The following is a 19,715-nucleotide window of genomic DNA, read 5'->3' on the forward strand; positions in this document are numbered from 1 at the left end:
CTTATGATGACATCAATATCACCGTTAAAGCGTTAAGTTTTTAATAATGGGTATCAAAATAGAACTCAAACTAAATATTATGTATGTTTTAGAAAAAAATAAAGTTTGAGTACCAAAGTAAAACAAAAGTAATAGTTTAGTTATTAAACATGTAGTTTACCCTAAAGTCTGTTGGGTAAACTACATGTTGGTCATTATATTATTATTTCTCTTTCATTTTGATCATCAACCTATTTCTTTTATAAATTTAATTATTAACATTACACCTTTATTTTGATTTATCTGTTCTTGAAATTACTTAATCATGGAATTTACTTTGATTCGGGGTTTTTTTATGATTGTGCTTAATGGCTACTGAGTGTTAAAAAACTTGGATTAGGAGTTTAACTCATGCATTAGGGATTAAGGTTGGTTACTATTTGATGTCAAAATCATGATTGTATTAGGAGGTATGTATTCCAAATTCGATAATTAGGGATGAGTATTATTGCGGAAGATAATTATCGGATAGAGCAAAATCGCAACTGATAATTTGAGAAAATAAAATATGAAGATAAAAGAGACACAAAATTTATGTGGAAAACCCCTAAATAATATAGGGTAAAAACCACGGGCAATAGTAGAAGAATTTCACTATGAGAAAATAGGAATTACAACTTCTCTTAATCTACCAAGGAGAAAACAATGATAATTATCTCTTGATAAAAAGGAGAAAACAACTCTCAAGAAACTCTCTAAATTCTCTCTAGTATTGTAAGAAAGCTAGAATGCTTTGAGATGGTTTTGAAGCTAAATGAGCTAGGGTATTTATAGTTGAAGCTTAAGGACTAATCTTATAAATACCCTAAATTGCAATGACTAAATTTGCCATTTACCCATTATATAAATTCAACAATTTGGTTACCTAAATTTGACTACATTAGCCGCCCAAAGCCATTTTTCCAGCCGCCCCGTTATTAGCCGCCCATATGCTAAATGCATATTTGACTTTTCAACAATCTCCCACTTGAAGATTTGATTGGAACAATCATATCTTCACCATTCTTTCTACCTTGTACCATCATGTTGCTTACGTCTCTGACAGGCCACAAGAGGATCGACACCAAGTAAATTTATCGGCATTGATCGCCTTCGTCACGAAATCTGTTATGTTGTCTTTGGTATGGATCTTCTGCATATCTACCGTCCCTTCTTCCACTTTTTCACGAATGAAATGGTACTGAACTCGTATGTGATTTGTCCTTAAATGAAATGCTGGATTCCTTACTAGATGCAAGGTGCTTTGACTATCACAAAACAGAGAGACATACTCTTGATTGTGCCCAAGCTCCTCCAATAGCATCTTCAACCAAATTACTTCTTTACTGGCTTGTGTAGCTGCTACATATTCTGCCTCTGTTGTGGATGTAGCCACAATTGACTGCAATTGTGAAACCCAGCTTACAGCTCCACCAACAACTTTGAACACATATCCTGTAGTAGATTTGCTTTTATCAAAGTCCCCTGCATAGTCAGAATCTACATACCTATTAATTAGTAAGTTTGATCCTCTGTAATATAATGCAATATTTGAGGTCCCTTTTGATGTATCTCAGGATCCTCTTTGCTGTATTTCAATGCTATTTGCCTGGATTCACCATGTACCGACTAACCACTCCCACTGCTTGTGCAATGTCTGGTCTTGTGCATATCATAACGAACATTAAACTTCCCACTACCGATGCATACGGTAGTCTAGACATCTCCATCCTCTCTTCTTCACAGCTAGGACTCATACTGGAGGATAATTTGAAGTTAATAGGAAGAGGGGTAGAAATTGGCTTACAATCTTGCATGCTAAATCGTGACAAGATCTTCTTCAAGTAATTCTTTTGTGAAAGCCAAATCTTCTTATTACTTCCGCTCGGTGAATTTGCATCCCTAGAATCTTGTTTGCTGATCCCAAGTCCTTCATTTCAAATTCCCTAGCCAGTTGTGCCTTCAATTCTTCAATATGATCTTTGTTGGGTCCTGCAACCAACATGTCATCCACATACAACAGCAAAATAACAAAATCGTTATTACCAGACCTCTTGAAATAAGCACAAGGGTCTGCATTAAGTCTGTTGTATCCAAGGCACATAATGAAGGAATCAAATCTCTTATACCAACACCTCGACGCCTGCTTTAGACCGTACAGAGATTTGTTCAACCTGCAAACCAAGTTCTTCTTTTCTTTTTCTTCAAAACCTTCAGGTTGGAGCAAGTAAATCTCTTCTTCAAGATTTCCATGAAGAAAAGCTGTTTTAACATCTAGCTGCTCTAGATGTAAGTTCAATGTAGCACACATTGCCAAAACTATTTGAACTGTTGTTAGTCAAACCAAAGGAGACAATATTTCATTGAAATCAATACCTTCTTTTTGAGCATATCCTTTGACCACCAGTCTTGCACGATATCTCTCAACTTGATCGTCACCATTTCGCTTGATTTTAAAGACCCATTTGTTACCAATTGGCTTCCTTCCTTGTGGTAGTGGCACAAGGTCCCATGTATTATTTTTATGAAGGGCTTCAATTTCTTTTTGCATCGCCATCATCCATAATGAAGCATCTAAGTTGTTTATTGCCTCCTGGTATGTTGATAGCTCACCGTCCTCTATTAAAAGGTAGTACGCAATATTACCTTCTATAACATAATCTGAGTGCCAATTGGGACATCTTCTCACACGATCTGATTGACGAGTTGTTGGAGCTTCAGAACTCTCTGGTTCTTGTTCATCATGTGCTGGTTCTGCTTCAGAAGAATCTCCTTGTTCAACCTCATTTTCCACATGTATCTGTGTAGTCTCTTACTTTTCAGTGCTATCATCGTCTTCTTTTCTTTTTAGTTTATCTTCTACAAAGATAACATCCCTGCTGATGATCACTTTGCGGGTAGTGGGATCCCACAACCGATACCCCTTTACACCATCAGCATACCCCAAGAATTTGTATTTCCTGGATTTTGGATCCAACTTTGAAATTTCTTGGGAGTTGTACATCACGTACACAACACTTCCAAATACATGGAGGTTTGAATAATCAGCTGGTTTACCAGTCCACATCTCCATTGGTGTCTTCATCTCTATTGCAGTTGATGGAGCTCGATTCACCAAATAACATGCGGTATTGACTGCTTCTACCCAGAATGATTTTTCTAGGCCTGCATCCCTCAACATTGCTCTTGTTCTTTATAACATGGTTCTGTTCATCTGCTCTGCCACTCCATTTTGTTGAGGAGTGTTCGCCACTATGAACTATCTTTTAATGCATTATTTCCTGCGAAAGTCATCAAATTCTTCGCTTGTGTATTCTCCTCCATTATCTGTTCTGAAACACTTGATCTTATTTCTAGAATCAAGTTCCACCCGCGCTTTGAAGTTTTTGAAAGTTGAAAACACATCTGACTTCTTCTTAATAGGGTACACCCAACTTCTCCTGGAGTAGTCATCAATAAATGAGACAAAGTACTTTGCTCCGCCTAGGGATGTAACTGGTGCTTGCCATACGTCAGAGTGAACCAATTCTAGAACATTTTTGCCTCTGGAATTTGATGTGTTGAATTTCAACCGGTGCTGCTTACTTGTTATGCAATGCTCACACAAAGTAAGTGATACCTTTGTTAAGCCCGGAAGTATCTTTTGCTCCACAAGGACTTTCATTCATTGTTCTGACATGTGTCCAAGTTTCTGATGCCATAGCATTGCAGAATCTGAACTACATGAGGCAACAGAGGCTTCTGCTTCTGGCAAAGTCTCCCCCTTTAGCATGTACAAGTTTACTGCTATCTTTTTGCATTTCAGCACCACAAGCACTCCACGGAACACCTTCATGATTCCTTTCCGTTTTTCAATCTCGCTTGCATTATTATCCAACAATCGTAGGATAATAAATTTTCTTTTGGCCTTTCACGTGCCGCACATCTCGAACAACTTTAATTGTTCCATCATACATCTTCAATTTGATGGTTCCCACGCCAACGATCTCTAAGGCATGATCATTGCAGCTATACACAGATCCTCCTGAGACAGGTTCATAATGATGGAACCATTCTCTTCTTGAGGTCATGTGATATGTTGCTCCCAACTCAATGAGCCATATGTCTGCAAATCTTTTTCTGCATTCTACGGTGGTTGACGTTTCACAACATAGAGCATCTCCATCATCTGAAGTGTTTGCGGTATTACCTTGTGGATTGAAGTTTTTATTTAGACTCCAACAATCCTTCTTCAAGTGACCTTTCTTTCCACAGTTGTAGAACTTTAAATTCTTCTTGCTCCTCGACTTCGATCTACCATATTTGTGACTGCTGCTTTGGCCACGTTCTGTTGATCTCCCTCTCATCGTTGTCAACGCTTCTGCTTGTTGCAAATTTACTTGTTTGTCTTCCTTGTTCTTGCGCCGATTTTCTTCTTGGAGAACAGCAGCTGCAACGTCATCGAAGACTAGAGTTGTGACATTACTATTTGTCAAGTTGATGATAAGTTGATCATACGAATCAGGTAGACTTTGAAGTAGAAGTTCAACACGTTCTTGTTCTCCTATTGTACATCTTAAGGATGTAAGCTGAGAAAATAAAGTGTTCAGTGTGTTTAAGTGCTCCGTCACTGAAGTAGATTCTGACATCCATAGAGTGTACAATTTCCTCTTAAGGAAAATTTTATTGTGCAGTGATGTGGCCTCGTACAGTTTGGTGAGATGATCCCATATCTCCTTAGCTGTCTTCTTCTCCTCGATGCTTGACAATACTTCATCTGCTATTGCTAGATGAAAGTTTGCCATAACATTCCCGTCCATTTCGATCCATTTTTTGTCATATGTGAAATCCACCGGCCTTTCACTGATAGCTGCTAGACAACCGTCTTTTCTCAGGACGACCTTCATCTTCAATTTCCGCAATGAGAAATTTCTCCCATTGAATTTTTTAATATCAAATTTCGTTGCCATAGCTTCTTTTACGGATAGCTCCCACTATTTCACTATCGTGAATAGTTCTCTGGAACCTTCAAAGAATGGATAATAAATTCTTACTTTCTTATGTTGGAGGATCCACCTTTTGGTGGCAATCACAATGACAATAAGCAGATATTACACACTCTAATCTGGCTCTGATACCAATTGTTGCGGAAGACGGCTATCGGATAGAGCAAAATCGCAACTGATAATTTGAGAAAATAAAATATGAAGATAAAAGAGACACAAAATTTACGTGGAAAACCCCTAAATAATATAGGGTAAAAACCACGGGCAACAGTAGAATAATTTCACTATGAGAAAATAGGAATTACAACTTCTCTCGATCTACCAAGGAGAAAACAATGATAATTCTCTCTTGATAAAAAGGAGAAAACAACTCTCAAGAAACTCTCTAAATTCCCTCTAGTATTGGAAGAAAACTAGAATGCTTTGGGATGGTTTTGAAGCTAAATGAGCTAGGGTATTTATAGTTGAAGCTTAAGGACTAATCTTATAAATACCCTAAATTGCAATGACTAAATTTGCCATTTACCCATTACATAGATTCAACAATTTGGTTACCTAAATTTGACTACATTAGCCGCCCAAAGCCATTTTTCCAGCCGCCCCATTATTAGCCGCCCATATGCTAAATGCATATTTGACTTTTCAACAAGTATGAGTTGAGTTGGGTGGATTTTTGGTTAATTTGACATAACCTGAAAGATATACTCTCAAATCGAAATTTAATATGAGTTTAGGGTGACTTAACCCAATTCAACTCGATCTGAAATAAATATATTTATAAAAAAATTATTTTATTCGATAAAAATAGGGAGAAAATATGATATAAAGAGTGATATTATTACAATTATCCATAAATAAATAATGTGTAATTATATTATTTTTCGGGTCGAATCAGGTTGAATATTTTTAATTTGAAACCCTAAACTCTAACCTGAATATATCATAAAAAAAACCTAATCCAATCCAATTTAAACCTAATTAAAAAATAACTCAATGGAGTCGTAACTCATTCTCGTACCCATCCCTAGCAATTACTTAAAATCCGCAAAGAGTAGTAAGTGGTTTCTCTTGTAAAAGTATTGCTTTGTTTAATGTATATTTTGTTGGATTCATTGAAACAAATAGAGATGATGATGATGACATAGTTTCATTTATCAGCTGAGATTCGCAAAATAGTTTGTTGAAAGCCAGATTTAATCATTTTTCCATGGCTTCTTGCTTCATTCGGCCTTCCTTATTTTTCGATGATCGAAGTGTCATCTTTCATTTCAAATGATGACCTACTTGAATAGTTTGTAAGAATGTTGGAGGGTCAAAATATGAATAGAAATGAGTTACAACTTTTGGTAGTGTAATTTGTCACATAAATTTAAAACGGTGAAAAAATTATAGCCATGATTTTTTGAGATATTTGTCTCTACCCCAGTCTCTTCTAAATTATCATATTCCGACTTGATTTGTCGATACCCCAGTCTCCAAACATGTCGAAGGGCATCTAAGATGGCCCAAAGTTCCGCATTCAACACTGAGCATTTCCCAAAATTCCGTGGAAAAACCACAAAGCCAATCCCCCAAATCTATCATAAAAACACTCCCAGCTGCAGCAAAATTGTCCCTAATGTCCATTGCCCCATCAGTATTAATTTTATTCCACCCACTCCGAGGTCTCTTCCAGGAATTATCTCGGGCAGTTTGGTTCGCTGTCGCTGGAACACCCGGTCTTTTGCTCTCCATTACTTGTTGAATATCCTGCACAGTTCGCAAGCTTACACTAATAATATCCTCCCTTTCAACAAACTCACTATCGAACAGGATTTTACTTCTTCTATTCCAAAGCAGCCAGCAAACTATCGAAAAAAGCATAGTCCAATTCTTGTTATAAGGGAGAGTAACATTAACCCAAAACCAATCCTCCATAGAAAGGACATGAATTCGTCCAACTTGGTGTTAGAAAAAATGACGCATTAATCCGAGAACGATATAGAAAATAAAAATAAAACAAATATCATTATAATCAAGAGATAAGAAAGGGATAGAACGAGTTTATTTTTATCTTGAGTTTGTTATCCGAAATAACAATTTGAGACAAAATCAATCTTAATAAAATAAACCAAAAAAGGTTAAACTTCTTAAAAGATAAGATAAAAAATAAATGGAAATAAAATACTCATTTTATTTTGGTCAATCGATCAGAATCAGTTGAGGCATGCCGCTTCACAATTTTCTTAAGACAAATTTTCGGTCACTCCTTGGTGCTCAAGTTTGTTGGGCGTCTGTCTCCCAAGATACAACAACTAGACTATTAGCTACAATAGCACAACAATAGAGATTATGAACCATTCTTGCTTTCCACTATCATCGGAAAACTAGTGGAAGAGATAATATTTTTTTTGAAGAAGATAAAAGTTCTTGAATTTTGAGATGTGAAACTTGTGTTAACCTAACAAGTTAACTCAATATTTATAGGGGATTTCCAAGGAAGATTTAATACAACAAGATGTTTCTTAATAGTCAAATTTAAACATATAATAATATATTTTAATTTGACGTATTCAAAAGATAAAACTCCTTTTACCATTCAAACTTAAACAAATATTATTTTAGTTTGAAATATACAAGAGTATATAACTGTCTTTAATATTCAAAGGTAAAAAAGATAACACATACCTTTTTAAATTGACATATTCAAAGAGTAATTATCCAACTAATATTCAAAATAAAATTATCTTTTAATTTGCAATAGTCAAAAGGAATATGAATTTAATATAAATATTAAATTCATCAATTAAATTCACCGTTTTCCAACATTCCCCCACATGAATGAAATTGATGATTTTATCAAAAACATTTTGACTCAGTGTGGTGATAGCCTCTACATTTGATAGTTGCATAAGAAAGGTAGGTGTCCTCCTTTGAACCTTCCATTGTGAAAGTATATTTACTGTACTAGTTAAACATTAGTCGCGATGTTCTTAAACTGTTCTGCCATTTGTGTAAACGATGACGTACTTCACACAATTGGCCCTTTGACAAGAATTTAGTTCTCATGAGTATGTCTTTAAAGCCATGGACATCCACCTAGTTTTGCAAGAGTTTGAAAGAAATATGCCCTATAGTCTCCTTGAAGTGGCCCCACTTCACTCTCCTATTAGGTGACTTATGTTGCTCGGCTCACCGCAACACACAATGGTCATTAAAAGCCTTTGCTTAGCCTATACTACTTTGATCACTGTTTACATCATAGGAACAAACTTAGGATAAGATGCCCCACAGTGACCGTACTCGTTCTTTTGGACCTAGATCTTGGGATCTTCAATCAATAATGTAGGGTTTTCCTTTACATAAAACCTTTAAATTTCACAGGCTTTAGTTACATTCATTTAGATGTTTTCTCAACTTGATCTTGATTTAACCTTTTGGTTAGCAGATCCACAATGTTATCCTTTGATCTTACAAAATCAACAGAGATAACTCAATTGAGATCAGTTGCCTATGGTATTATGTGGACAGTGCATATATCTTGACTTACCATTATACTTGAAATTCTATGCTAGTTACAGTATATACATATCGTGGGTACATGTTTCATCCATTCAAGAATATCCTCCAAGAAAGTCCAACGCCATTCATCTTATTCTCCCGACTTATCTAGAGTTAGAAACACATATTTCATTACGAATCTGGTTATAACCATTTTCTTAAGGATTTCCACGACACAATTTCTCCTTCCAATGTTAAACATATTCACTTGTGGCGTTGATATCTTGAATATAAAATTCCAGCTAACATCGATCTATCCTTCTAAAATAGTAGGATAGTAAAAGAAAATACAACCCACCATTTAAGATTTATTTTCATTTGTTTTGGTAATATGACAATTACCTTCTCATGACACCTCATATTTTCAAGTGTTTGTATGACACATGTTTTCAGCCTTTTCATAACTCATATGATGTATTGTCCTTTATCTTTCCTAGGGACCTTTAAAAGGTAATTAGTTGATAGAAAAACTTCCCCCACATATTATGTGACAACTGAAAACTTCTTAGCATTGCATTCATTATTTCTTTTATGGTTCAATTCTTCCGCTTTGCTATTCCATTTATTTTAGGAGAATATAGTGATTTCACTTCATGAATAATATCATGTTATGCACAATGGTTTAACTTCACCATCATGATTACTTTTTCCTGTGTCAATCTATTTATTAAGTTGGTTTTTAACTTTATGTTTATAGGAACAAATTTCGCTATAACTTCGCTTTTGCTGTTTTAGCAAATACACATAGCAGTACTTTTTTATCATCAATATAGGTAATAAATTATTTATTTTCCCTCTTCCGTGCCATTATTATGAATTTTAAGAACTTGGTTACTAACAATTAATTAGTACCAACATATTCCGGTTCGTATTTATGGTCCAATGTTATCCATAATTCTTTTATGGATATTTTACACCTTATAAAAAGTGTACCTGATAATACATTCAAGATGTATTTCCATAATACTTACAAACTTTAGTGAATCCAATAGCAATGTTTACCTCATCCTCTATAATAATAGGAGGATCATTTTATATTTGACCAAATTTAATATGGTCAAATAAAACAACATCTTATATTGTCATATGTTGAAATTTTATCCATAGAATTTCTCGTTGCGACTTACAACCATCAACACCGTTGAATTTTAATTCAAGGATTGAGTAGGAACCAACATTCCAAATCACGAATTAGGTATTGAGATTACCCATTATTTCGTCTAATGCGAAATTAACAATTCCAACAATAAACCAAAATTAAATTTTGATTTGTTCAATCAACAGAATTTGAAACAAATCAGTAACAAAGTTATTACTTTCACACGATTTCTATTAATGGAAAACAAATAATTATGTTACACGAAAAAAATAAAATCTTAATTGATTTCAAATACGAAATCAAAGATTCCAATAAACAAAAAATTAATTCTCATTTATTTTCGATTTTGTTTTAGAACAGAATCAAAATTCTAAAACAAAATCAGTAACTAAAGTTACTTTCAGGACAATTTCTGTTATACATATTTGTCTACTTTGAGATTATAGCAAACCCGTTAAGACGATAAGATAAATCCTGAAACAAATTTGTTCACTATCTCATTTTTCGCATGATATCTGAGTTGTTTCAGATTAAAGAAAGGTAGAAGAAAAAGTTTTGAATTTTTTCAGATTAAAGGGAAATATCAAAATTTCACCTATTTGATTGACGTCATCATTGTCAACCAAACTTGAATTCTTGATCATTAATTTCACTGCTGTTAATCAAAGCTTTAACCATCAAGATTCAAGGTGTGCCCCATAAAGTGTGCAGCCACAAAAATCTTGTAAAGATTTTGGAATCCAATTATTTGAATCCCTACACATAAATTAGTGGAATCATGTCTCACTTGAAAATTAAACTAAAACATATTACTCAAAGAATTACATAATTTTCACACCTTCCTTGTACACTTCAAGGATTAAACTCAAACGAATTCTATATCATCTCAGAAAAAATAAGAATAAATATGTCTTAAGATTATTAGAAAAAAATGATGCATTAATCTGAGAATGATATCGAAAATAATAATAAAACAAATATCATTATAATCAAGAGATAAGAAAGGGATAGAACTAGTTTACTTTTATCTCGAGATTGTTATCCGAAATAACAATTTGAGACAAAATCAAACCTGAGAAAATAAACCAAAAAAAAGGTTAACTTCTTAAAATATAAGATAAAAATAAATGGAAATGAAATACTTCTTTTATTTTGATCAATCGATTGAAATTAGTTGAGGCCTGTCCCTACACAGCTTCCTTAAGAAGGATTTTCGGCCACTCTTTGGTGCTTAAGTTCGTTGATCGTTTGTCTCCCAAGATACAAGAACTAGATGATCAACTACATTAGCACAACAATAAAGATCACAAACTATCATTGGCTTCGACTATCATTGGAAAAATAGTGGAAGAGAATATTTTTTAAGAATGTAAAAGTTCTTGAATTCTGAGATGTGAAACTTGTATTTAACCTAATAGTTAGGTTAAGTCATTATTTATAGGGGATCTCAAAGAGAGATTTAATTCAACTAGATATCTTTTAATATTCAAATATAAGCAGATAATAATATCTTTTAGTTTAAAATATTCAAAAGATTGATATCTTTTTCTAACACTCTGAAGGATGAATCAAATTCATCCAGCAATCTTGAGCTCTAGAATAGTCACGTAACACATGAAGAACATCTTTTGACCCACGCTTACATATGCAACACCGGTTATCCATCATCATATGACGGTGAAGTCTTTCAGCATTCGTGAGCAGATTGTTTCGGAAAGGCAACCACATAAAAACTCGAATACATTATGGAATGTTAAGTGACCAAATAACTCACCAAATGCTATCACGAGGTCTTTCCAAACTGGAAAATTTACAGAAAATTTACGTTTGACACCTGGTCTTTCCTCTGCCATGTGGTTTAAAGGTGGAATACTAGCAAGGATTTGCTGCACACAATCCTCAGGCAATAAAGATTTCAAACGAGGAATATCCCATTGGCCATCCGGAATTGTAAAGGACATTGCTGGACAAGGCATTGGATTCACATCAACTCGACACCAATTGATAAGTTGACCAATCCTGTCACTCCAATCATCATACCAAAATTCCACTTGGAATTTATCCCGTATACTCCAAATTAAACCATTACAAATTTCATCCTAAACTTGACTAATACCAAACCAAACTCTAGAGCAATTTTGAGTTCGAAGGTAAGATGACATTGTTCCTTCCTAATGGTATTTAGCTTTCAAAATTTTCACCCAGAGTTTGTGTTCATCCTGAACCAATTAAAATCCTAGCTTCATCAAGAAAGCTTGATTAAATTTTTCCATATTCCGGAGATTAAGACCACCATGATTCAACGGATATTGAACCTCCTCCCATCAAACCAAATTAATGCCACGATAGTCCTTTTTCTTACCTCAAATAAAGCCTCTAATAAGCTTTTCTATTTCCATACAAATTCTTTTAGGAAGCCAATTTGCCTACATCGTATAAGTAGGAATCGCTTGGAGGACTGATTTAACGAGAGTGATATGACCACCAAGAGACAATGAACTTGGTGCCCAACCAGTTAACCGCACCTAAACTTTTTCTAGAAGGTACCCATATGTAGCATTGGTGACTCTCGTATGTAGTAACGGTACACCAAGGTACTTCATAAGATCTTGAACTTTGTCAAACCCAAAACCACGAGTAATCTCTTCCCGAATAATAGAAAAGAAGATTTGGGTTTTAAAAGCTCTTACTTTATGTCCAGACACCATGCAAAAGTTTTCTAGTACTGATCGAATAATTCTCATATGGGAAACGGTTGCCTTACAAAAAAGAACTATATCATCCGCAAAGAATATATGGGATAAACCCGATCCTCTTCTACAAATAAAGATTTCCTTCCATGATCCTTGTGTAATACAATCCTCAATAGCTTGAGAGAGACGTTCCATGCAAAGTAAAAAGATATAGGAAGAGAAATGATCACCTTGTCTAATCCAATGAGAAGGTTTAAATTATTGCGTCAGTTCCCTGTTCCAAAGAATTTATGAGGACACTAAGCTTATGCACTTCATCATTAATTGAATCATATCAGCAAGTATCTCGATGTCATTCAAGGTATCTTCAATAAAACTCTATTCAAACTGATGATAAGCCTTTTCTAGGTCGATCTTAATTTCCATCCACCCCTTCTTTCCAGTTGTTTTCTACATTGAATGAATAACCTCTTGAGTAAAATCAAATTATCCATAATACAACTTCTCGACATAAAACTCGTCTGATTCTGCGATATCCATTGGGGGAAGGAAAGGTTTCAATCTATTAACAATAACTTTTGTTAAAATTTTATAAGTTATCGTACATAGACTAATCAGTCTAAACCAGGGAAGGTTCCTGGTGATTCAATCTTAGGAATTAAAACGATAACAGTCCGATTGACGTTTTTCTGGAATATAATTCCCTTGAAAACAACTCTGAATAAAACGAATAACGTTCTAACCTACTAAATACAATTTTTTTTGAAAGAACATGGCATGCAACCTATCTACTTCTGGGGCGTTGAGCGTATTCATATCAAACACCACTTTTTGCACTTCTTCCATCGTAACTACCATAGAAAGTGTCATCAAATTGTTATCATTGAGCCGTCTGAATTTTCCCCGAACAGGCCAAGAACTAATAGAGGTCATGGACGAAAGGAAAAGAGACTTGAAAAAAATCTGTATCTCCCAAACGGATTACCTTGGCATCATCAATCCATTGGTCATCCTCTAACTTGATCATGTTAAAAGCTCTTTTCTTATGTTTGGTCTTTGTGATTCTGTAGTTGAATTTTGTGTTGCGATCCCCATCATTAATCCATTCACAACACACCCTTTGGAACCATAAAATTTCTTCCTGGTTAAGGACATCATCCAATTCACACTTCAACTCAATTTCCATCCTTCGAAGGTAATCAACATAGAATTTTTCGAAGGTTACTTCAATGCCACAATCTGAGCCAACGATAAGGCTTTACGTTTAACAATATGACCAAAAGCCTCCCGGTTCCACACTTTTTCCTTTGTAATACCCCAAACATCGGGTCAGCGACTGAAATGTAAGGATTTAAAATTTGGTAGTTTAATTTGAATAAATTGAAAAATTTTAGAACTGATTTTTGGAATTTGTGTTTAGGACTTATTAGAAAATATGGAAGAATGGAAGGAAAAGAGGTCTTTTAACATGAATGAATTTAAAATTCATTCTTAAAGGCTATATAACATGTGATAAATATGAAGAAAGAAAGAAAGGAAAAGCTTGAAAGCTTTAGTCCTTTCTTATTCTCTTCCACCGTATGCTTCCATGGCTAAGATTTGATTGAAAGCAAATGCAGAGCGAAGGGACGTACGAAGATATAGTGAAAGAAAGGAGTTGTTTAAGGCTTAAGTGAGACAAAGGTGATGCATTCTTACTTACTTTGTATAAAATTTGAGGACGGCTTGCGATGAGTCAACCTCATATATTTAAGAACCAAATGAATTGTATTATGTGATGGTTTTATCTAAACGGTTTTTAAAAGTACTATATTGATTTCATTGTTACGAATATATATATTTTATGTGAAATATTATAAGTATATGATTTATGTGAATATATTCTATGAGAACAAATGATAATTTGACTAATGTTATCTGAAACAATATAAGTATATGTTCTATGTAAAGAAAAGATAATTTGAGTAAGGTGAAATGAAATGTTATAAATAATCGTTCTATGTGAATCAATAATAAATTCAGGTAATGCTACGTGAAATAATATATGTTATAGGTGAATATGTCATACATCAAAATGTCTATGTGAACATGTATTAAGAAACTAAAGTCTGTGTGAATAAAAGACACTTGAATAATAAATGTGAAATCATTATATGGTTAAAGACCAAAGTATATTTTATGAGAATTAGGGGTATAGTTGGCATGCCAAGAGTCGAGGGTTCTACGTGGTCCTTCGGGAAAAATTTACATGGAAATTAGATGCAATTCAATGTGGCACTTCGGTGCAAATTATATGAGCAGTGGTGACTGCATTTGTGCACAACCTCAATGTACTCACATACCTTGAGTTCTCAACGATATACGTTGGGCTAATAAAACACACTTGATATAATTTGAACAATGAGTAACAATATAAAATGTTAATAAAATGTCTATTGGGTTTATACGAAATGTTTCAAAGAATTGTATAAGCAAGGGTGTAAAAATTTTAATCAATGAGTAATGGTGTATGTTATAAGTTATGAACAGTATGTTGTTATAGTAGTTCATGATTCTTTTATACACATTTACATAAGTTTTTATTATTATTTTAATATAATAAGTTTTGCCTCACTAAGTCATAGACTTAGCGTGTGATTGTTTTCACATGTAGGTTCAAATAGCTTCGAGGAGTAAGTCGTTTGTGCAAGGGCAAGACATCATATCTATGAAGACTATCATAACAATAAAATGTGAATTGTATATGCTTTTGTTATTTGAAATGTTTTTGGCATGTACTAAAAATGTTTTAAATTGTAGTTGCTCTAATATATTATTAAATTTTCATTTTTCTTTGTCAAATAAAAGTGAAAAGAAAAATTTTAGTCACTTTTTAAAAGAGTCAAATTGGTCTCAAAAGTTAATGTGACACCTCAGAGTTGTATTTGGTTCGGATACGGGTTGGGGTGTTAAAATATCATTCAAAAAGTCATCACAAGTTTACTGATATTCTGGTTTTCTTTTCCAAGGATTTGACTTATGGATGAATTGGAAGAGTTAGTCAATCTTTCTTTGATGTGAGCCTTATGGTACATATATCACACTCCATCTCTTCAAAAGGATTTGACCTTGAATTTGAAGCATCAAAGAAAGAAACATTAAAACTTTTTAAGAATTCACTCGCATTATACTTACTTAATATATATGCTTTGAATCTTCGAGATTTTGTTCTTCTAATATTTTTTAGTAGAAACATTAGTCCAAAGAAGCATGCATTAATTGTTATCATTATAGATTTTAAAGCATGTATCATTCCCCGTGTCCTCAAAAAAATTCGTCCATGAATCTAAAAATACAAAAGAAAGAGCATTAGATGTGTTGGAAGCAATGCTTGTAAAACACTTACTCAGATCAATGTGATATTTCTTTATGCGCTTTAGTAACGGTTTGTTCCTTGTTGGAACTAATTTCTTGTTATCTTGAAATCCTCTTTTGAACACAAGTCTTGTAATCTAGTATTTAGGTTGAAATTCAACATGGCGTCAGCCACTATTGACATTGTTTGTCATTAATTCATATGTTCTATCCATAGTTGTGCTCGTGTGTGGTGAGAATGAGTGCTTAAAAACCATGTGAAGTGGTTCGTTAAAATAATCCATGAAGTCTCCTTGGTGTTGTTCAAGAACTAATAATTCTCGTGAGGAGATTTGTGGAATATAGAACATGTTTAGCTGAAAAGGAAACTCATCTACAACAAATTTATCAATTTATGATGAAAATTCTCTATTACTTTGCATATAACGTCACAAAAAATACTAGAAACATGGTGTTGTTTTTGTTTTCATCATATTTAGTGATTAATCATATATCTTTCATGATAATTTTATAAATTGTCATTTATTTTCGTCACTACATGTTTGGAGCCAAAATTTTCCTCCAAAAAATTTGGTGGGAAATCTTTCAATGACGTTTATATGAAATAGTGACAATGTAAATTCGTCTCTAATAGAATGAAAGTACCAGTGACAATTTATTATTATGATGATTCGATTTGGATTACTAACGTTACAAATTAGGCACAAATTAATTTTATTCGTGACAATTTGATTCGACATATTTTATTAGATATAAAAGGTGTTTATTTTCGTCACAAAAAAGTAAGTTGACTATGACAAAAGCAAGTATTTGTTACTTATTATTATGCCTTTTTCTTTTATGTGACAGTTTTAAAAGGTGTCATTTGACTGTGTCATAAATGTTTGACGCCAGAAAATAACTAAAAATTGAAGAAATTTTTTTATGTTGGCATGTTGGATATATCACCAATTCAAAATATTATTAGTAAAAAAATTTAATTATTTTTTAGTTTATCCTTATGATTTCAACAGCACCTATTAGTTTTTCAAAGTTTTCTTTCATAAAATATTAATTATTATTAAAAATTATGAAAAAGATTAAAATTTATAAAATATAAAATATTATATAATTATTTTCAAAATAATAAAAATATTATTCTACAATATTAAATTTTTTTAAAATTTAAAATATATAGAAACATCTAAAATATCTAGTTAGGATTAGGATTACAATTTAAGATATTAAGGATAACTAAAAATATTATTAAAAACATATAAGATATTAAACAATATTAAAATTTTTATTAAAAATATTCATGTGAGATCGGAAGAACTACTACCATTTAATGTTGTATATCAACTTGGCGAAGGAGCGTTGAACATAGTGTTAAATAGACCCGTAATGTATATATCATCAATGGCTCTTTTGGAATGTATATAGCTTACTAGTATGTCACATGGTATAAGCCATGAAGGGTCTCTTTTGTAATGTAAATATATAAGTTAGTATGAAATGATATTATAGCATGTTAAGGCCATTAAATTCTTAGATATGTGAAGACACCAGATTTTGTCCTACCAACCGAGGAGTCTTCATGTAACCAACAAAGAAGAGTTTGATTAGGACTCAAATACTAGTCTAGAATAGAGTTGGATTAGGACTCAAATACTAGTTTAAAATAGAGTTTTTTTAGTACTATAAATAAGCTTGTAATTACCACACCAGAACACACGAGTAACACAAAAGGAATGCCAGAAAAATACGAGAAAAAAAAGTGATTTCGAGGCTATTGTAAACGATTCAAAGTAATAAAGGTGAAAGCTTTTTTTTACCTTTCGTTTGTTTCTCTTTACTCTTCACTTGCATACGTTGTTAATCACGTTCTCTTTTCTTGAGAACCCCAAAGACAAATGTTTTAGCCGATGACTCGGAGGGAGTTTTTCGAAACTTTGATTTCAGATCTACGTTCCCTAGAGGCTATTTCGCAAAAAACAAATTACATTTTTGGAATGAGGATGCGAAAATCTATTAAAAAAATGAAAACTTTTTTATTTTCGCCGGTTTTAATCTTCAATGTTCTTTGACATTTGCCCACTGATTTAACTTTTATTTCAATTTAATCCCCTACTAATATCATATATGTTTACTTATATTTCCATTATTATTATTTTTTATTTCATTTATACTTTATTTTATATATATATATATATATATATATTTACTTTGATTTTCATATTCTTTATAATTTCTTTTATTTCTTTTTTTTATTTATTACTATTTTTTATTTTAATACTTATTATTACTATTATTTTTTATACCTTGTTTATAAGTTATTATATATATATATATTCATATAACTAGTATTATTACTATTTATTTTTGCTATTAACGTATACATTTATATTTTTATAATTATCATTATAATTGATATTACTATTTTACTTTTAACTTACTTTTTTTTATTTATTTTATGTGATTGCTTTTTCTTTTCATTTATTTTTCTATTTTCTTTGTATTTTTCCTCATTATTTTTATTGTTGTTTTTTTATTATTAGATTCGTTACGTCATTTTTTTCTTGTTTATTTTTACTTTTACTTCCTTTATTTTCTTATTTTTTTATCTCATTTTGTTTATTCGTGTTATTTATGTGTTTTCTTTGTTTTATTTATTTACTTTCATTGTCTTTTTCCTCTAACGTGTTTCTCGCCTTTTTTAAAAGGGATATTTTCAAATTGAATTAGGGTAAGTTATTTTGGATCGTAATTTTACATTTTGAGTTAAACTTTCAATTTTCTTACTTAATGAAAACTGGAAATTACGTAGTACCGAAAGGGCAGCTCAAGGACCGACTCCCGAATCTGACATATCTCTAGTAAGATGCAGATCAGATAAGAAATAAGGTATCCGATCAACCCACTTTTCGTAAAGTAAATGATCGGTGGCGACTCCCAATTCATTTAATTCACGTCGAAACCCAATTCTGGGGCCCAATCGAAAGACGGTTTCAACATCTTGGCGACTCCACTGGGGACACAGGTAAGTGAGTAGGCTAAGGTAATTTCCAGTTGTTTTTTAATGAAAAGGGTAAGTTTAAATTTTAAGGTAACATTTCGATCCTTATTGCTTACTTTTGATTATATTTTTCGAGTAAATAGTTGCACTAACCGTTTTCTAATGATTTCAACCCCTAAAGATTTTTCATCTAAGGCTCTAAACCCTAGCTCCAAACCCGTGCTCCAAACCCGTTTTATGTGGGGGTAAAAGCGACGTCTTCGTGTGAATTTATTCACCGTATGGGCCTAGCAAGTAGCCTTCAGGATTCATATACCTTATGCCTTCGTGTGAATTTATTCTCCGTATGGGCATAAGGGAATGTATCCTCCCGAGTTTAACTTAGTCCACACAAGCCTATGATGGGTTTAGGACTAAGGTTTGGCAGGCCCAAGGGGGCACCAGCAAGGAGAATTTGGGTACCGTTTTTTTAGAACCTAACCTGGGAGACTATGGAGAAATTAAGCCTACCCCGAAACCACATTCCGAAGCCTATGACATTTTTCTTCTAACCATGTTGTTTTTGTCCATATGTTTTATCCTTTATCCATTACCATTTATTGATTTATTTTTATTTATTTCTATCTTACTAACTTTTTTTTGCCTTTGTGTTTGTTTTTTTAGCATTTGCATCGTAACGAGAGGTCATTGATCCCTAAAAATATGTTTATTAGAACTCAAATAGTCTTAATCCATGGACAAAGGTGTTGTAATACAGGAGATTAAAACCTTTGAGGTACGACTATGGTCCGAGAAGACTCAAAAGGAAAAGGGAGACAGTCTTCAAGGAAGCTATGTGTCAGAGCTGGTTAGCTACGCATCTATCAGCCTAAAACAGAACAATGTGCAGTAGCTTAGAGACATCTGGGACAGCTGGAAGGATGATCAGAAATAGAAGTTCAGCCAACGGTACGATGACATTGCACTTTTGCTTCATGTTAAGACTGATGAGCCCTTGATTAGAGCCATGGTTCAATTCTGGAACCCAGGAT

Source organism: Hibiscus syriacus, unplaced genomic scaffold (assembly GCF_006381635.1).
Source record: "Hibiscus syriacus cultivar Baekdansim isolate YM2019G1 unplaced genomic scaffold, ASM638163v2 tig00112293_pilon, whole genome shotgun sequence".
Classification (NCBI taxonomy): domain Eukaryota; kingdom Viridiplantae; phylum Streptophyta; class Magnoliopsida; order Malvales; family Malvaceae; genus Hibiscus; species Hibiscus syriacus.